Source organism: Rhipicephalus microplus, chromosome X (assembly GCF_043290135.1).
Source record: "Rhipicephalus microplus isolate Deutch F79 chromosome X, USDA_Rmic, whole genome shotgun sequence".
Classification (NCBI taxonomy): domain Eukaryota; kingdom Metazoa; phylum Arthropoda; class Arachnida; order Ixodida; family Ixodidae; genus Rhipicephalus; species Rhipicephalus microplus.
The window spans coordinates 154,047,030-154,067,672 of record NC_134710.1 but is presented as its reverse complement, the minus strand read 5'-3'; the positions used below and the strand labels follow the sequence as shown (position 1 = coordinate 154,067,672).

The 20,643-nt window shown below is 43.6% G+C and overlaps 1 protein-coding gene across 4 annotated transcripts in view; it reads right to left on the bottom strand.

Moving 5' to 3' along the window:
- LOC119177052 (uncharacterized) overlaps nucleotides 1-20,643 on the bottom strand; it is an 87,277-nt gene that overhangs the window by 3,070 nt on the left and 63,564 nt on the right. The window contains exons 7-8 of one of the 4 annotated variants that reach the window (XR_012887059.1): nucleotides 20,420-20,596; nucleotides 9,280-9,406 (exon numbers count right to left, since the gene is read on the bottom strand). The exons of 2 other annotated variants lie outside the window; for them this stretch is intronic. The gene's annotated coding sequence lies outside the window, so the exon portion shown is untranslated. Of the gene's footprint in view, nucleotides 1-9,279; nucleotides 9,407-20,419; nucleotides 20,597-20,643 lie in introns of those variants that run through there. One more of the 4 variants, XR_012887058.1, reaches the window with a different exon arrangement.

Genomic DNA, 20,643 nt, shown 5'->3' with positions numbered 1-20,643 from the left:
ACGCACTATTACTGCAATATTACATATAGTGTAGTGAAGCCTGTATACAGAATACGTGTGTTTGCCAAGCATAATAGTTATTTTCACAGCATTTCCAAGCAGACACGTGGCTGTGTGGTAGAACACCTGCTTGCCACGCAGACAGCCGGAGTTCGATTTTCACTCAGACCAGGAAATGCTTGTTATTTATTTTATTTGCATCTTTCTCGATTTTTTTTTTGGTCACGGACAAGATGATTTTTCGCTAACTACCAATGATGCAAAGCCGGAATTCTTGATAAATGAGCTCTTTAACGCTATCATGTTAAAACAACACGGCGGGAATGAACGAAATCACAGCTAGATCAATTTCTGAAGCAAAGTAAAGTTGGAAGTTAAGTAGTAAAACAAAAAACAGGCTCTTTCACAGCATAGAAGACATAACAAAAAGACAACAGACGAAAGTGACTATTGGCAAGGAGAGATAAAACAGAATTTGCTGAGTGATCAAAGCTGATCAAGAAACAGAAACTCGGAGACATACAGGATCTGAGTGCTAAAGAGAGAAGCAGTAGTAAGAAATTTCAGAAGCATCAAATCAGCTAAAAATAAATGCTGCATAGGAAAAACCAAGATGCATGCAGTAAATGATAAGCAGGTTATTGTGACAGCAATTTCAGTGACATAGTCTATATGTGTGCGGTGAATTCTGGCATGTGCATGTGCGTATCGCTGGTTCTCTCTTTCCTCCTTGCTTTCTCTATTCTTTTACTCTCCCTCCCCTCTCGTGTAGGGTAGCAAACCAGCTACAACCTGTTTAACCTCCCTGCCTTTCCTTTGCCCTTTGCTCTCTCTCTCAATGACATAGTGAATAACGCAGTCGAATGCTATTCTCTACTGCACAGCTATCAGATAAATTATCTAACCTTAATTACTTGAGCAGAATTTCTCGACTTAGTTAATATTGTTTACTGCACAACATTTTGCCACTCGTGAAAACAACACACGCAATATAGCACAAACATGATGACATGGGAAGCGCTTCCAACTGATTCGACAATTGAAAATCAGCTGGTCGTGCTCATTTTGTCCTGTTCACGCTTTTCTTCAGTTGATTTCACTAGTGGCAAAATGTCATACAATGATCTAACCTTATGTGAAATCAAAGCCAAACAGGACATAAAAGTTCCATGTGTAACTATCAATGATTTTACTGGGGTCACACACATCGCCCCGCCGCGGTGGTCTAGTGGCTAAGGTACTCGGCTGCTGACCCGCAGGGCACAGGTTCGAATCCCGGCTGCGGCGGCTGCATTTCCGATGGAGGCGGAAATGTTGTAGGCCCGTGTGCTCAGATTTGGGTGCACGTTAAAGAATCCCAGGTGGTCGAAATTTCCGGAGCCCTCCACTACGGCGTCTCTCATAATCATATGGTGGTTTTGGGACGTTAAACCCCACATATCAATCATGGGGTCACACACATCACAGGACCTGCAGTTAGGATGCCCGAGTAAAAGGAACAACAGTCGATCTGATCAAAGTTAGAGCTTTAAGAAAATCATGAAAACCACACAGAATAATTCAAGTTCACAGGAATAAAATGGAGTCAACTTGTTCAAGACAAGCTGAATTGGAGATTATTTAGAGAAGCCTTCATTCTGCAGTGGACATAGGCTGGGTGGATGATGATGATTGTTTATTTATTCATAATACCTCAAGGGCCCCACATGGGACATTACATGAGGGGTGGGCAAACAGAAAAAACTGATGGGTCAGGTTATATTTTGTGATTTGAAAGATGGTCTTCAACAGCAGCCTTGAATTGAGCAATGTCAGTGATGAGGGCAATATGTGAACTAAGTTTTCTAACCAATAACAACACAATCATTACTAGTGATGCAGTACCAATTAGCACATCACTGAAAGTATGTTTTTCTTGTTTTTTTAACTCCAAAACAGACATGGCCCAGTTGGTGCTGTGCCCACAACACACATGCATTACAAGTACAATGAGGAGCCCATGCATGTATAACAAACTTGGATAATGATTCATGAACTGGTACTATCCAATAAATGAAATCGTAGATAAGCAAAGTCAAACAGAGTAAAATATCAAGCTAAGGAATAAAAAAAATTCCACTGTGAAAAAGTGATGTGGCCAACAAAAGAATGAAGAGACCTTCGTAAGCAACATTTCACCATCTGCAAATCTTCACATCTCTCACCTATTCCCACACAAGATTTTCGTTTTTCATATAACACAAGATTGTTAAAGGCCGTCCAGTTGACTTGAGCTCTGCAAACATTTCTCAAATATGAAAGTGGATGCAATATACCTGTTTCTACTTTACAGAGCCTCCAAAGATTGAGCTGCACACAAAAATAATGCCATGTGGAAGATAAAAATGTGCCAAATACAGTTAACTAGCAATGATTAGACTTGTTATGAAAGTTATTATGAAAATGCTTCTTGCCCAGGTATATTACCAATAATCACTGAAGCAGCTTAATCTGACAATGCTTTCAGTGAACGAGGCTCACTACCTTTACTGCTTCCCTGAAAAAGCTGCAACAGAAAGGAACAACAAAGAAGCTCGAGCAGAAAAACCGCTGCGGTGTTCCTTCACAGGAAGGTCTATTTCTCTTACAGCAGCTAATCACACCTTCAAGGGCTCTAGAAAAAAAAAAGAGAATAAAAAGTAACACTTCTGTGAAGAACTGTCACACTATAATGTTCCTTGAATAATTGTTCCGATGCTCAAGGCACTGATTTTAAAGCCTGTTTATCAGTGTAAGAGAGTGCTGTTGAATTTTATAACAGTGCTCTCCATAGTACCAACAACATCATTTGCATGAACCTTTCTACATAATTTGGAAAACACTTCAACCAGCCAAGTTAGAATACATGGTGATAGAAATAACAATGACATTACTTGAAATTTACTGTACAATCATAGCCTGGCAGTGTTTTTTTTTTGTGTGTGGCTTTGTATTGACGATACAGACATGAAGGTGATATACAAAACATGATCTCCAGATTCAGAAATCTAAAACTGAGGCTGTCCAAAATGGGAGGAAAAGTATGGATTGTGCATTTCTTTCTGTAGTTTGCAGGGATGTAGCAGCTGCACTTAAGTACTGATGTGCCCCACCTTGCATGGAATCAGCAGTGGGTGAAAAAGTGAATGAGCGGACATGACACATGGCTGGTAATTTAAAGCTTTTAGAAAGGCGGCTGCTGTCATTTGTTGCATGTGGAAAGAAAGCAAATATGTCCAATACAGCGGATGTATGTCTCAGGAAAAGTGTTCACACAGGCATTAAAGCTAATTATATTTGTGCAAGCCTGCATGATTCTTTCATTATAAAGTGTTCCAATTTATTTCAATTTATTCCCAATTTTCACAATATGGTATATGGTCCATGTTTCCTAGTTAACAGAAAATCAGGAAACAAACATTTCTAGAATCCTAAGATACCACCCACTTGAAAAGCAACAGTCAGAACACGCACATTTTTTTTTATAAGGTATGCCAAGGCACAGCAGCTGCGGTAAAAATGAATCAGTAAAGTTATTGCTATTTAACTACAAATTTCATTAAAACACAGCTCTTTTGCTATGCTTCTCTCTCTTGCTATGATTCTCATAAGAATGAAAATTGTAAAGCAGCGAGATTGAAAAATATGCGAAGCAGGTCACTGACACAGGAGAATGAGATCAGCGCATTCCATTCATGATATCGCATAAAAATATAACTACATGTTGCTTGTAATCATTAGACACTATCTAAAAAAACACAAATTTATCCAGCTATGTAAAAGAAAGTGTGCGTTCACCCAAAGTTTCCAGCAATTGAAGCAAAAGCCACAACAGTATTATGCTAACAGTGTTCCACATAGTATCAACTGCAGTAAACATTTATGGCCATGAGGCAAGAATTACTCAGGAGATGAAACAGTGCTTGCTCAGGTGTCCTAATAAAGTCATGGAACCATTGTGCCCTCTGTCATGCAAGTTGGCTTGTGGCCACGGCAAAAAGCATGCAGCAGGCTAGCCACTTCAAGGCCCTTTGGTGGCAAGAACATCTCTTGTTTGTTAACATATTGTTACGCACAAGGAGGATCAGGACGTATACGGCTGAAGGGTGCCGTTTATTTTGGTCGCGAAGAGAAGCGCCGGAGCGGCCAACAGGTTGATGATCGCAGTGTCGTCGTCTTCTTTCTTCCCCCAGCTTGGGGCAGCCAGCATGTTCACCCATCTTCGTTTTCTTCCCAGGCATGCGTAACATTCCTCCCCTCGCAGACGAAGCCCGCCGGGCGAGGTAACTGATTCACCTTGGTGTGTACAACTTCAGTCGAGCGACATGGACTGCTTGGGTTTTAGCGGCTCTTCTACCACTTCTCGTGAGGCGAGCTATTGTGTATGTGACTTCTGTGATTTTGTCGAGAACGAAAAACGGTCCGTCGTATGTGGCCAAGAACTTTTGGCATAACCCGCGTCTTCGTACCGGAGTCCACAGCCACACTAAGTCGCCTGGATGGTAAGTAACAGGCCGGTGGCGGACGTCATAGCGTACCTTCGATTTTTCCTGTGATGTCAAAGTGCGTAGACGAGCAATACGACGCGCCTCTTCTGCAAGGCAGAGGATTTCGGTGACTGAGAGGTTCTCGTGCACCGAGAACGGCAAAACTGTGTCGTGTGTGTGCCGTGGCGGTCGTGCGTACATCAAGAAAAAGGGACTATAGCCTGTTGTCTCGTGCTTAGCGGTGTTGAACGCGTACGTTATAAATGGTAGCACGTCATCCCAGTTCTTGTGGTCGGATGCCACATACATAGAGAGCATGTTTACAATTGTTCGGTTGGTGCGCTCCGTGAGCCCATTTGTTTGCGGATGGTATGGCGACGAGTGACGAAGGCGGGACTCACTCAATCGAAGCAGCTCTTCTACTATATCTGCCGTAAATTGTCGCCCACGATCACTGATGATCGCATGAGGTGGACCATGTCGGAGGATAACGTGCTGCAGCAGGATCACAGAGACGTCACTGGCAGTTGCGGTTGGTATGGCCGCCGTCTCGCAGTAGCGCATGAGGTAATCCACACATACAATTATCCAGCGATTGCCCTCAGCCGACTTTGGAAAAGGGCCCACGAGGTCAATGCCCACCTGTTGGAAAGGTGTGCTTGGAGGTGGCAAGGGCTGTAGAAGACCAGCCGGAGCAGTAGATGGGCGTTTGTGGCTTTGACACTGTGTGCAGCTGGCCACATACGCCTCGACTGACTGTCGCATTCCTGGGCAATAAAAGCGTTCCTTAGCACGGTAAAGCGTCCGCGCAGAACCTAAATGTCCAGACGTAGGATCGTCGTGCATAGCACCTAAAATCGCTGTCCGAAGGCTTTCTGGCACTACCAGGAGGAAACGTGCGCCAGTGCTGGAAAAGTTCTTCTTATATAGGAGTCCGTTGCGTACACAGAAATGGCATGCCGTAGGAGCTGTGCAAAGCGATGATAGCCTGGTGTCCTTTCGCTGTTCATCTTTGAAAGTACTGAGGTCGGGAAACTTTGGTGAGACAGAAGCTACGAGGTGATCGAGGTCATTGGCGTCACACTCTATAGTGCTCAGTGGCATGCACGAAAGGCAATCTGCGTCGGCGTGTCGTCGACCACTTTTGTACGAAACTTTGAAGTTATACCCTTGGAGCGGAAGTGCCCAGCGCGCTAGACGGCCGCAAGGATCCCGAAGGTTGACGAGCCAACACAATGAGTGGTGGTCAGTGACGACTGTAAAAGGGCGCCCATATAGGTAAGACCGAAACCGCTGAATCGCAAATACTACCGCGAGGCATTCTTGTTTTGTGACAGTGTAATTCTGCTCGGGCCTACTCAAGGAGCGACTTGCGTATGCAATCACGTGCTCGCGGTTACCATAGCATTGAACTAGGACGGCACCAATTCCTATGCCGCTGGCATCTGTGTGCAGTTCGGTTGGAGCTGATGGGTTGAAGTGTTGAAGAATAAGCCGCGACGTCAGGAGGAACTTCAGTTGACGAAAAGAGGAGTCGCACTCCGGAGTCCACTCGAAGGAAGTATTCTTCCGTAGCAAACATGTCAGCAGATACGCGACATTGGCAAATTTAGGTATAAAGCGGCGAAAATAGGAGCAAAGCCCCAAAAAACTGCGGAGCTCCTTCACAGAGCGCGGCACATTGAACGTTTCAACGGCTGCTGTCTTCTGGGGATCTGGATGGATGCCCTTCTGGTCGACTAGGTGTCCGAGAACAAGGGTTTGTCGGTCTCCGAAGTGGCATTTATTTGAGTTAAGAACAAGGCCAGCGTTTCTTATGCAAGTCAGTACAGTATCCAGACGCGAATTGTGTTCGCTGAAGGTGCCGCCAAAGATGACGACGTCGTCGAGATAGCACATGCAAATGCTCCACTTCAAGCTACGAAGAACAGTGTCCATAAATCGCTCGAACGTCGCCGGCGCGTTGCACAGTCCAAATGGCATCACGTTGAATTCAAAAAGGCCATCAGGGGTTACAAAGGCTGTCTTTTCTTTATCTTCAGGATGCATGGGAATATGCCAGTAGCCCGATCTAAGTCTACAGAGGAAAAGTAAGAGGCCGAATGCAGACATTCTATGGCATCATCAATACGTGGAAGTGGGTACACGTCTTTTTTCGTTACAGCATTCAATCGGCGATAATCGACGCCAAATCTCCAGGATCCGTCTTTCTTTTTAACGAGAATTACTGGAGCTGCCCATAGACTTACCGACTCTTGAATGATACTGTTTTCAATCATTTCGTTCACCTGCTCATTAATAATCCGCCGCTCGGATGGCAAAACACGGTATGGCTTTTGTCTAATCGAATTGGCCGAACCCGTGTTGATAGTGTGACATGTCCGAGAAGCAGGAATTAGGGGCGCTTTGTCTTTCTGCGCAAAGTCGAATGCAGAGACGTGCTTCGAAAGTACATTGACTAATGTTCGGCGTTCACTTGTGCTCAGCGACTCATTCACAGTTTGACAGAAGAGCCGTTTCAAAACTGTGACTACGATGTTCTTCCGGCGCATCTTTAAGCTCGGTCACCAGTAAGGCCTCGTGTTGCCCACTGACGACGGCTAACTTTAGACCATCTGGTAACATCACGGGTTCTGTAGAGCAATTGACAGTCCATAAACCAGCGTGTCCACGTGTGATCGACACCACACAATGTGGGATCAACACATTCTTTTTCACGCAGTTGGTGTACACTGGTTCTACGTTGGCATCAAAGTTGGCGGAATAGCTGTCGCTGCAACCAACAGGTACACGAACGGTTGATAACGGTGGTATGATAGTGTCACCACAGACACACAATGCCGTCTCACCATCCACAGGGTTTTCCAAGAGTGCTGGCGGAACGTGATCACTCAAGACTATTGTCCCTGTGCTGCAGTCGACAGTCGCACTACACTCCCTCAAAAAGTCCATACCCAAAATAACATCATGTTTCGCCTGTGGAATAATCACGAACTCCGTTGGGATAACGCGGCCTCCGAGAAACACGTCAGCTTGACACACACCAACAGGATGCAGTGCCTCACCACTCACTCCGCAAAACTTCGAAGCTTGATTCCACTTAAATAAAACCTTCCGCCCCAAGGTATCTTTAAAACACGCACTCATGACCGAAATGGTTGCCCCCGTATCCACCAAAGCCATCACAGGCACATCGTGAACAAAAACACGTACTTTGTTCTTGAGCATCAACACAGGAGCTATTTCTGATATTAGCACGTCTCCGGCGACCTCACCTCCATCGGTCGCGCTTGCTAGTTTTCCTGTGGCAAAGGAGACGTGTTGCGACGCCGTGGTGAAGGAGAACGGGGAACACGAGGCGGTAGAGGCGTCAAGCTCCTGTCAGATGTAGGGGAGTGGTTCCGGAAGCTGCGTGTCCAGTAGTCGTCGCGAGGCAGCAGGTGTGTTCCCTTAGGGTGGTCGTACGGTCGATCAGACAATCGTGTGAAATGTTGTAGTGGACCATAGTACGTTGCTCGCGGGTCATCGCTAAGTCGTTCGGAAGGCCGTGCAAAGTGTGGTGGGTAGCCATACCGTGGAGCTACACGTCGACGGTCGCAAAATCGCGAAATATGTCCTGGTACACCACAGGAGTAGCAAACTGTGTGAGGTCGAAACTCTCTGTTCGTCGATGAATCGAACATCGTCTTCCCTGGCGTAGTGGGTCGGTTCGTTCCGTATGTCATAGGGATAGACCGGGCGTCGCGAAGAAGGCGGACGCTGGGGGCGCCGGTCATGGCGAGAAGCTGGCAAGCGTGGTGCTCTCCTTGGCTGTGGGGGTGCGCTGTACTCAACAGATGCTGCACTAACCATCGATTGCCAAGGGGTCGTAAAAGGCGGCGGCGCAGTCACAGCCTCACGTGGCACATATACCGAATGTTCGTCGTTTACAGAATGATGATCAACAGCTGAATGCGTCTGTTCTCTATAGCGAAAAAGTTCTTCGCGAACAATTTCTCGAATCGTCGAGGACAGGTCTGGGCAGGTGCTCGTGTCGATGCTGGCAACCATTGTAACATTTGTGAGCCGGCCGAACTTTGGTGCAATCCTGCGCATTTTCAGCTGTTCGAAGGTTCGGCAATGCCGAATCACGTCGGACACCGAGCTCAGGAGCTCTTTTCCGATGAGAAAATTATAGACATCTTCAGCTATGCCTTTCAGCAAATGCCCTACTTTGTCGTCTTCTTACATCTGATCATTGACCACCTTGCAGAGCTTCAGCCCATCCTCTATATACGTGGTACATGTCTCACCTGGAAGCTGCGCGCGTTGAGAAAATGTCTGCTCTGCCCGCTTCCTTTTGACGCTCGAGTCGCCGAAACACACTTTCAGCTCTGCAACAAAAACGTCCCACGTCGTCAGTGTGTCCTCGTGGTTTTCGTACCACACGAGCGCAGTATCCGTAAGGCAAAAGACCGCATTGCTGAGCTGAGCGGCGGCATCCCAGCCGTTGGACTTGCTGACTCGCTTGCACTGGACGAGCCACGCGTCGACATCCTCTCCCGATTTTCCTCCGAAGGTTGGCGGGACTCGGTAGTAGGGCACGGAACCCATTGGAGTTGGCCTTGAAGCGTTAGATGGCTGATCTTGGGCCATTACGATCGGCGCAGGCGGGAGTCCGGCAAGGCGGCGGCTGCGGCGTAGTCCAGGTAGTGAAGCTCCCGTCGTTGGGCTTGTCTTACCCAGCACGCTTCCACCAATCTGTTACGCACAAGAAGGACCAGGACGTATACGGCTGAAGGGTGCCGTTTATTTTGGTCGCGAAGAGAAGCGCCGGAGCGGCCAACAGGTTGATGATCACAGTGTCGTCGTCTTTCTTCCCCCAGCTTGGGGCAGCCAGCATGTTCACCCATCTTCGTTTTCTTCCCAGGCATGCGTAACAATATAATCTCTCAATACTTACTCTCAATATAATCTCTCAATAACATACGAGATCATATCGAAATTTTTGAGCATAACGTCCACAGAAGAGCATTTCAAGGATAGGAACACACAGGGCGCACCATCTGTTGTGCTCATTCTAGACCCGCATTCCCTCCTCGTTCGGCCATGATTTTATCAGGATGTCAGCGCATGCTGTTGCAATCTGACAGATTCAACTCAAATACGACTCTCTCCATGTCGACAGCACTGTGCCAACAATTAGCACCTGAATGTATGCTCCAAGTCTGACTTAGCAGCAGAAAACGTCTGGCCAGCCAACCATGCCCTAGGAATCCAACCCCTACTTCACTCACTTCACTCAAATCAAATGTTGTATTAGTTTCCAGCTCTGCTAAACATAATTCCCTGAATTATTTGACCAAGACCATATTATACATTGTAGTATAATACCCATATACGCCATAAAAGCTGTTTCACAAGTTGCTGCTCGAATGAGCACATGTACTTTTGTCAGTGTCCTAATGGCACACTCCTTCAAAACATCACATCACTGTGCAAAATGAAGGATCATGACTAATATGTCTGCTATACTGTAATCATCATATTTTAATGTTGCAATAATGACGTAATGATGATCATAACTGGAGAATGAATGAGACAACAACCTAGAGCAGGAACAGCTGATTGAAACACCGAATGAAATGGTAATGTTCCTACGAGGGTTGGACGTTTACAAATACATGTATAACCTGTAGCTCAAGTGATCGTCTCCAATTTTGACAATATAAGCGTACGTTGCACATTGCAAGCCTAGAAAACACAATATTGAACATAGGTTAGAAATGATAACTTCTCCTTTTATGCAAAAAAAATTTTTTCTTAAATTGTTACACTTTAAAACATGAAATGCCTCTTTATAAAATAAAACGTTTATGATTATTCACTTGCAGGCATATATAAGTAAGAAGCCATATATTCCCTGAATGCAACCAACACTTAGCCAACTGGCTGACTGCCAGTCCTAAAAAAAAGCATACACCAGCATGCCATTGCACGTGCCTCCCTTTTCACCTTTACTATATACAGCAGTGTCCATGTCTGTGCAGAGCATGCGAGCAGTCGGTTTTAGCACTACGGGGCGGTACCTTGCAGCAGTTGCAGGCTCTGATCGTCAGAGCCTGCAAATGCAGGAAGGTACCGCCTCGCAGAGCAAAAACCAACGGCTTGTACACTCTATACAGATGTGGACATGGCTGTAGTTATAGTTCTGCATCTGACATATACCTGGCAACTGTTATAGCGTTTGCGTGCAACGTGCTGTCAGCTTCTTTTGAACTGTCACTGCTTAGTTTATTTTGTCTAATGATTTTATACTTTGTAAGGTCATTTTAAATGCACCAAACCATAATTGTGACCACAGAGGCAACTCAAACAGCAACAGCATCTGTCCTGACAACATTTATGGTGCAGAGGCTGTGTTAAACATACATAGTCTCCCAATGCAATCTTCAACCTGCTCTAATAAAAATAACGCAATAATTCCAAAGCAGCAGCTCAGAAAAGATTATAGTGTTGACCAGGTTACATTAAGCCCCCCCCACCTTTTTTCATTTTAAATCATCAAAAACCTGTTTGAATGATAAGTTAAATATAAAACCAAAGCCATGTTCACTACCACCTACTGTCAGCGTCAGCTTGACCAGAACCACTGACAATGCTATGATAAAATGACTAACATAGACTACAATAGAACAAGTTTTCATGTAGCAAGACAACGACAGAGCACTACTTTCAGTCTCATTACAAATGCACATTCAAACATATAGCCATGTTACATGTTAAGCCTCACAACGAGTTAACTCTTTCGTTACCACGGCTATTCAAATCAATCACCAAAGATCAACGCTTTTGAATCATCACTTTTGACATGTTATATTTATTTCTCGTGCACCCCACACTTTGTGGTACTGTTAGTTCAACCACTCAAGTTTGAGAATCGATGAGAATTTACCCGTTTTGGCAACATAGTAATTTTTGACGGACCTTTGCGCGAACCAATGCGCGTGTATTGTTGGAAAAGTGCACTAGGCGGGCGAACTTGACAGAAGTGCATGCCCCTCTAATAATGCTACAATAACATCAGTTCTGTAATAAGACATTTTCAAGCTAAATATCAAATTAAAGTGTCAGCTTCGCAATTTCACAATGTTCAGCAGTAATTATTGCTAGAAGTTTATGGTAGCTATTCAATAGACATCTGTTCCTAGGAGTCGGGGAACATTTGTTCTACAAAAAAAAACATTTACAAAGGTCTACCGCGTTTTTAAAGTGTCGAGGCGGCTTTCTCTGACAGCTTTCAGCAGCTTTAGTTTTGCTTGCATCCTTATACCAGACACAGGGTCTCATCTAGTGTCACTAGTCGCTCCTATGATGTCGCCGTCCCGCGCGCATGGGTACACACCAGCGCCACGAAACACATGTGCTGCTCGAAACTGTCTTGCAACCCCAGTTGAATTAAGCGGTGGCGAGCTTACAGTTCGAGGATGACTGCGCCTCAGCTTCAAGTTTTATCGCCACGATGTTTCGCATCAGCCTGAGACATCCGCAGCCGTTCATGGGTTTATTTTGTTTACATCCTCAAGTTCTCTCCTCCATATTATTAAATAAACTAGAATGCTATGGCTTTAGCGGAATGTGTCTTGAGTTCTTTAAAAGCTATCTGGAAAACCGTAAACAATTAGTGCAATTAGCCAACAACCAATCAGAGTTTCTTAATACAACTATAGGAGTACCCCAAGGTTCTGTTTTTGGACCAATATTTTTCTCGATGTTTATTAACGCCTCGCCTAGCGTAGTACAAAACTTCTCCATATTTATGTATGCTGATGATACAGCTCTTATAAGCACTCAGGATTCTTTTAACCAAACCATAGTATCTGCGAACTCAGAGCTTGTTGATATCCACCAGTGGTTCTCTTCAAATGGACTAACATTAAATATACAGAAAACCAAGTACATTGTGTTTACCTCACCCCGCAAAACCCTTGAGGAACACACATACACACTCACACTAAATAATTCGGTGCTGAAAAGAGTACATACGATAAAATACCTAGGCGTTACCCTTGATGAAAATTTTAACTGGAAACCTCACATTGCCGAAGTCTGCAAAAAATTGAGTAAAGCTTGTTTTCTTCTATATAAATGTCGAGACCTTTTTGATTTACCGACTTTACGTGTAATTTACTTTAGCATATTCCATAGTCAATTAAACTACTGTGTTGTCACCTGGGGTAACACATACCGCACTTACCTAGAACCGATAATAAAACTTCAGAAAAGAGCAAAACGATTTATAACGAATTTGGACTATATGGCACACACACTACCACTCTTCCAAAATCTAAACATCATGCCGTTCAACACACTAATAGATTATAAAACAGCTCTCATGGTCCGTTCAAGTATAAACACTAACTATCCAGTTTCCTCAGTAAATTTTTCATGTTCCAATTACGAAAGCCGTAACAAAGTAAAAGGAAAATACCTGACTCAGCAAACAAAGAACGTATACGGTAGAAGAAAACTTACTGCTAATGGAGTCGCCGTGTGGAATAACCTTCCACAAGAAATAAAACAGAATAAGAATTTCTCTCTTGCACTAACAAAATATTTATTAAATAGAATATAGACGCCCAATGACACAATGCTCGAAATAGTTATATTAAATACATTTTCAAAAAAAGTTATGTAGCACGCTATTACAATATTTACATACACGCCTATCTGCAATTATATAATATGTATGTATGCATTGAAATATATTTTCTTTCAGTCCTTAATCAGTATTGTTATGCTATATAGATACATATGTCATGATTAGCTTTCATATATCACAATGCACTAAATTATTTGTTGTGAAGTTTGATATGTTCTCAAACGATGCCTTACATACCTTTATTTTTTTTTTCCTGCCTGCATCCATGATTATGATCATTCGGCAAGCACTGTAAATTCATTACTTTATGTTCAGTTCTCCATGTGTAAAATACTTGCATTTGTAAACTTTCTTTTGTGTGTAAATGACATGCCCATTTCTAAATTACCGTACTTCTTTGAATGAATCCCAACTAACCTTTAGCTAGGGATTCACATGCATTTTTTACATTGTTGTAAACTGTACACTATTTTTATGTCAATAAAACTCAATTCAATTCAATTCAATCAAGTGCATATAGCTTCCGACCTTTGTGCACAACCTTAAAGCTACTCTGGTTACGTGCGAGGACCACACTTCACTGGGGCATGATGCGCTGGCACCACAGTACAGAAAATGCTGGGTGCACGAAAAACAAATCTAACATGCCAATATCGACCACCCAAAGAGGCCAATCAATGGTGATCGATTTGAATAGGTGTGGTAACGAAAGAGTTAAAGAGCAATATAAGTATGCAAATATGTTGTGGGCATCAGATGGAGCGATGTAACTGTGTGAAAGATTACATATACAATTAAGTTATCAAGTTTAGAATTGCATACATTTTCAGTGGGCTGTGAGGAACGTCACTGGGAACTTTCCTTTAATTTTCACCAGGACTTGTTAACCATAGTCTAACGCACGACAAAAAGCAATTTCTTTTTTTTTTTCCTTTTTTTCCTTTCATATTCAATGAGAATTTTGTGATGTGTGTGAGAATCTTCTCTGTGACCTCTGGCACAGCAGCTGAAAACAATGCTGTTGTCAATGCTGTGGCTCGTATAAAATTGCAGTGCACATGTCATGACGAAAATTGAGTACGCTTACGTCCATACCATGCCAATATTTCTCAAAGCATCCGTCATCGTCAACATGCAAACTGTTCGCTTTCGAAGAGGAAAAGATTTTTTTTTTAGTGGCTGCCATCTATGACGAGCAAATCGCCGCATGTTAACCTAACAGAATCCTGCATCATGGGCAGTGACCCTTCCTTTTAGTGGCTTTCGAAAAACAAAAATTCGCCGAAATTTCTGTCAGAGGAATGCAGACATACACAGCCCTGCTATGCAGAAAGATTCAATAAGCGGAACTCTCTTGCTAACCAGCCCCTGCCCCAAGGGAGGGAATGGTGGGCGCGGTGCTCGCAGTGATGTCACGCTGTCTGCAAACAGGGAGAGGTCTATTGGCATTTCCCGATCATTAAGGTCCATTTGAAATGTAGTTCCGAGACATGGCATGGCTTTGTGGTAGAATGCTTGATTGCCACGCAGAATCCTAGGGTTGTATTCCTGCTGCGACAATGACATTTATTTTTCGCATCCTCTTAACGCCAAATTGTTAAAATACTCATCCGTGTTCTCGCCATTCCTGGGTATTTCTTGTATACCTGCATACCAGTGGCACATACCCGCTCCCAGGTATGTGTCACTGTTTTTTGGAAAGTGTTTGACGATGTACGTGATGGGATTGTGACATTATTCATGTCATAACCAGTGAGTAGTTTTCGTCAAACCATTTTACCCCTATACTAATTTTGGTTTATCCTAAGTTAAGGGGGTGATCATGAGAGTACAGAGACGAAGGCGGTTAGGTAGATAGATAGATAGATAAATAGATAAATAGATACGCAGATAGATGCTCAAAGTGCCTACAGTACGCAAAGGAATGCTTTGCATTTAATAATTTTCAGCACATTGCCATGGGTATTTTGACGTCATAATCCTGTGCTGCTGATCAGTTCAGCAGCTTTGCGACTCAAATGAAACAGCCGCTTTGCAAAGTGACCATTTGAGATCGATGCTGTGTGACCGTCACTTTTTGACCAACTTGGTCCCACAACCCTCCTCAGTCACTGGTGTGGATGCTTTCCCTTTAGGAGAGTGTTCGGACATCCCCGAACCACAGCATTCCAGCACTGTGCCAACCATGTTGAGATAGCAGGCCAGGAATATTACTGCTTGGAGATACCAATGCATTCATGAATTATTTTGCTAAAGTGAAAATATCGCCGAAAATGATCGCTTGAGCTAAAACTCGCCCTCCCCCAAGTGTTGAATCTAGCCTTTTGACTGGGCGTAGCGGCACTAGACTTATTAAAATATGCATGATCAAGAAGCGGTGGCAAGAGCCACATGGCTCTGTAAGTGCTTGAAAAAAACTTTGTGGCGATCAGGTAAGAGAAAAAGCGCTAGGCAACGCTGTACAGTTTATGAAAGCATAAACTTAAAAAGATTACATGCAGTTAACCACTACTGTCATTTTTTAACGTGTTATATTTCTTGGCTTGTGCATTCGATGGCACTAAGTTGTTTTTTTTTTTTTTTCCAATATCCCGTGAAAAACATACTGGCAAAGTTTCACAGCAATTTTTCGCTCTGAGCCCAAAAACATGCGAACATGTATACAGAGTTGTGTGAGAATTGGTGCGAATGTTGCCAAACAAGTCAGCAGCATGTATCATTGTTTATTAACCCGTCAGAATCAGGGTGAAAAATTGAAGGTATACTGTATTTCAAACACACTAGGTTTTTCAACGCCTAGATGATTACGTAATCATTTACCAACTCATACAGAGTGCCCCGCCGCTGTGGTCTAGTGGCTAAGATACTTGGCTGCTGACTCGCAGGTCGCGGGTTCGAATCCCGGCTGCTGTGGCTGCATTTTCGATGGGGGCGGAAATGTTGTAGGCCCGTGCGTTCAGATTTGGGTGCACGTAAAGAACCCCAGGTGGTCGAAATTTCCGGAGCCCTCCACTACGGCGTCTCTCATAATCATGCGGTGGTTTTGGGATTTTAAACCCCACATATCAATCAACCAACTCATACAGAGTCCTTTTGCACAGCTTCATACAACACCTGAACCAATAAATTAGTTGTAGTGCTCGATCATAAAACAAGTTAAAGGTAAAACTTCAAGGAACACTAAAGAGAAGCAATGACTTGGTTTAGATTGATAAACTGAATTCTGAGAACTCTGATACCACAGGTTCATCAATAATGAAGAAAATAAAGATTGAAGTTTTCATTTTTAATTGCGGGCTTAAATCTTCGTATGTGATGTAGCAAGTTTTAAAATGTATTTTTCGTAATTTTGCGACACTGGTTCAAGTAAATTTTCCAAGACATCGTATGCTAGGTCTAGGGCACCCACAGAAGACAATGCACTTCCTTTTTATTGAGTGGAAGCTATGTAGAAACCAGTAGACAGTTTCAAAATTTAGTATATCACGATGTTTGGTGCGGGAATCTCACAGTGGCACCCCCACCTGCATTTTCTTTAGGTGCGTTTTTTCGCTCACCAAGGGTCGTGTAGCGGTAAGAGTGGTATTTTCGGGATTGTAAAATTGTACTTTACTCAGACGTGAAAAATCATTTTAAAGAGTCCCTTAACAATGGCCTCAAGAATAGTGTCAAGTTAGCATAAATGCAAAATGTCCTTTAGGAGGCACTGTTGCAGTCACTTCAGATATTAACACAATCAGTTACAATTATCGCATTGTGGCTTAGTGATTATCTTTGCAAGAGCTACACAGCAAAAAATATTAAATATATGCAGGCATGTACTTTGGCGATATAGTTTTGAGCCTTATCATTGGGCTCGGTAAACCAGCATTAGGACACAAGCAGTGTTTACTTCTGTTCTGAAGTACTATGAGAATAGAAGTAAAAGCAGATATTCACGACTGCATTAAAGTGGCACTTTTGAAACAGAGCCCGCTCATGGGCTGTTTCCATAGTACTTGATGGCAGCACTACTAACAAGAAGATTTAGGATTAGGACAAGAAAGTTTAGGGCCCAAAGAGGCTTTGTGCGTGGCACAATTGAGGTCTGAGGGGTAGAAAACTTTGTCGCTGTGCTTTGCATTTGCTCATATAGCACCACTGCCGTTAAACGGTAAACATGCGACAAAACAGGAATAAAATTCAATAAACTAAATGTTGTGCATATATACAAGGCAATGTTGACATCACTTATAAGTAATAATAATACAAATAATAATGAGAACTAACAAAAAAACAAGCCCTTAAAACTCATCTTCTTTCCTTCAATAACACAAATAAGTTAGACCACCTACAAGCTTGCAATGATTTGACTCTAAATTCCCTTCCATCTACTTTACTGAGTACGGCAAAGCCTTTTTGGTTTTATATAAGCTTCTAGAAGCGACAAACAGCATAAAAAATAGCACCTGCTTCTTATTAAACCTATGCAATTTTCACAAAATGAGTGAAAGTAATAGGCATATGAATGTTGCAGGTTGCTTAAAAGGCTAGTCTGACTTATTACTGTGAAGTGAAAGCTGCTGCCTCAATGGGTGCTTTCTCAAAAACATACACAATTTTTGTGGCAAGTTCAGGATGGCCTACAACACCTTGAATACAGCATGCTCTACACAAGACCAAAATGTTGTTTGCAATTTGCACATGCACAACTAACACAATGAAATTATCTTTAGAGCTAATATTTTAGATCTGTATAAACAATTATATCACACCAGCTTTGCACGGCTCATACACCGTATTTACTCGAATGTAACGCACGTTTTTTTCAAAATCTCTCAGAAGTGATTTGGGGGTCTATGTTATAATTGAACCACCTAAAATTTTGCCTTGGTGCCCCACTGGTTAATTGAAACGCCTACTACAAACCTAGCAATCTTTCAACCTTGCGCTGGCAACATATGCACGCTGGCAACATCAAATCCAATCGAATCCAATCCTCTTGTTTGTAATGAGTTTCATTTTCTTAGTGGGTGCTTCATTTCCTTTGTGCTTAGCGACTTTGGCTCGAGCAAATGGCAGTGCGACTAGTTCAGTACGATGCCCGCTTTAGGAGAAGTGCAATACTGATGGCTGAGAAAATCGGAAACTCAGCCACGGCTCGACGGCAAGATGTGGCGGAAGCTACTATCCGTGGATGGAGGTTCCAGTGTGAAGTGCTCTTGAAGAGTGAACCTGGCCAAAAAGGCTTCCGTGGACCTGGTTAAGACCGTCACACAGAACTCAGGGGAAAAAAAAAAACCAGGCCTGTGTGGAGCATGCAGCAAAGTCACAGCGAAAGCTATAAGAGCGACCTTTCAGAGCCTTTTCCAAACAATCTTTGGGTAACTGCTACAAGCACACTACTGGGTACCCACTACACCATAAATAATTATAATTTTTGTGCAGTAGGCCAGCATTCACTATGCTACCCTTAGTCATTCTTTCGAGAAGCTTGGTATCTGCTACACACTTGTTAGGAATTTTGAGCAATTTTTTAATGCAGAGGCTGACGACGATGACGAAATATGCCTGAAGCAGATATGCGCCACAGTTAATAGGTAATCAAGTACACGTTTCCTAATGGGTTGGGGCAATAGACAACCCACTTGCTACGCAATTCACATTGTGGGACTCCTGGTTTTTCCTTTGATGTTCTCAAGTGCTTCATTACTCATATTAATGCAATTCCTTTCCCGACATCAAGCCAGCCTAAGGCCAGTTTAGAAACGAGTCCAAAAATGGTGTGGCTAAGTGGTAGAATACTGGGCTGGCACGCAGCGGACCCGGGTTTGAATCCCGTTGTGTCATTGGTGTTTTTTACTTGCCGAGTGTTTTTTCATTTCGTACTGGTTACAGATATCGGCCGCGACAGACAACTACGGCTCTGATCTCGTAACAGCTTTCGCTGCAAAATAGCGGCGGAGTTTGTGATTGAGCAGGAAAATCGTCTATTGGGGGGTCAATGTTGAGATGATTCAGAGGAAAGCCAGATACCTAGCTCGAGAGATGGGGATCTCACAGGAGAACTTTAAGGCTTCACGTGGATGGGCACAAAAAATCATGTGAAGAAATAGATTTTTCCCTCCAGCGAAACACGTGGATAAGGCAGAAGCTACCAGCAGATTTCGAAGCGAAGCTAGTGGAGTTTCAGCGCTATGTGCTCGACCTGCGCTGCTCGTCGCAAATGATAGTTCATGGCGAGTGAACTATCATTTGCCGCACGACATGATAGTTCACGCGTTTCAAAAGTACTGTATATCTAACTATATGGATGGCACAGAGGATAACCTCATCTGGGAGGAAAAAATTGACAAAGAGGGCTCAAGCACTGGCGATGATGGCGATGAAATCGACGAATGAACAAAACTCACTTTATATTTAGAAACTGGAATGTCTCTGCCTTTACCATGTGCAGCAAATTAAGGTACTTTTTCCTCCCACTTTACTCACATTACATTCATGTTTTGTTTTTTTTTGGCACTGAGCAGTCACCCCTCATTTACATTCGAGTAAATACGGTAATACAAAATGCAATGTTGCTGCTACTGCTGCTGTTGGTGTTTTTTCTTGTTGGCCATCCTTTGTAGCCAGAAGTCTTCCATTTCACGGCTCGATCGATACCACTCATCCCGCCCTTCCCGCATAGCCATTGTACGTAAGAAGTCAATTGCCTTCAATGCTTCCTCATCTGTTACCTCATACTCGTCCTCTTGTGTCTCAATTACTCGATCAACTACGCCTTCTAAAAAGTCATCCAGGTTGACAAAACGGCAAAACTCGTCGTACGTTAGCCCCGGTGGCACTGAGACATCCTGCATGCCAGTTACACCTGCTCCCCCTCGTGGCAAAGGTGTTCCACACAATGGAAGCCCCACCTGAGCAAACACACCGGAGACAGTATCTCCTTTGACAGAATCCCATGACTCTCGCACCAAATACAGTGCATCAAGTACTGTTGTTTTTCTAATTAAGTCAGCAGCACGTGTATTTCTCTGAACCGTCAGAGATGCTGAGACCCGACCATACAACCGGGAACGATAGTGGGCTTTAAGATTGCGTGCAACCCCCTTGAGTATTGGCTGTGGATGGAAATAGAGGCGAACATTTTCCAAGTGTGCACTCGATGTGTGAGCTGGGGTGTTTTCAACAAGTAGGAGCACACTCCGCTGGTGAAGACCCAACTGCCAATCCCAGAATGACAACCACTCTGTGAAAATGGCAGCATTCATTCGTGCCTTTTGTGCAAACTTACAAATGAGTGGCAGCCGTGAAGGGTCGTCTGGAAAGGACCGCGATGCTCCACTGTCTCCAACTAGTAGCAATGGCCTCTTTTCTGTTCCAGTCAGATTAGCACAAATCAGAAGTGTGATGCGCTCAGTTGCCTTCTTGTCTTTGACCAACTCCTGCTGGCAGCGATCAGCTGGGTACGCTGAGTAATAGAGCGCAGCTTCAGCAGCGGCAAAGACATTGTCGGCC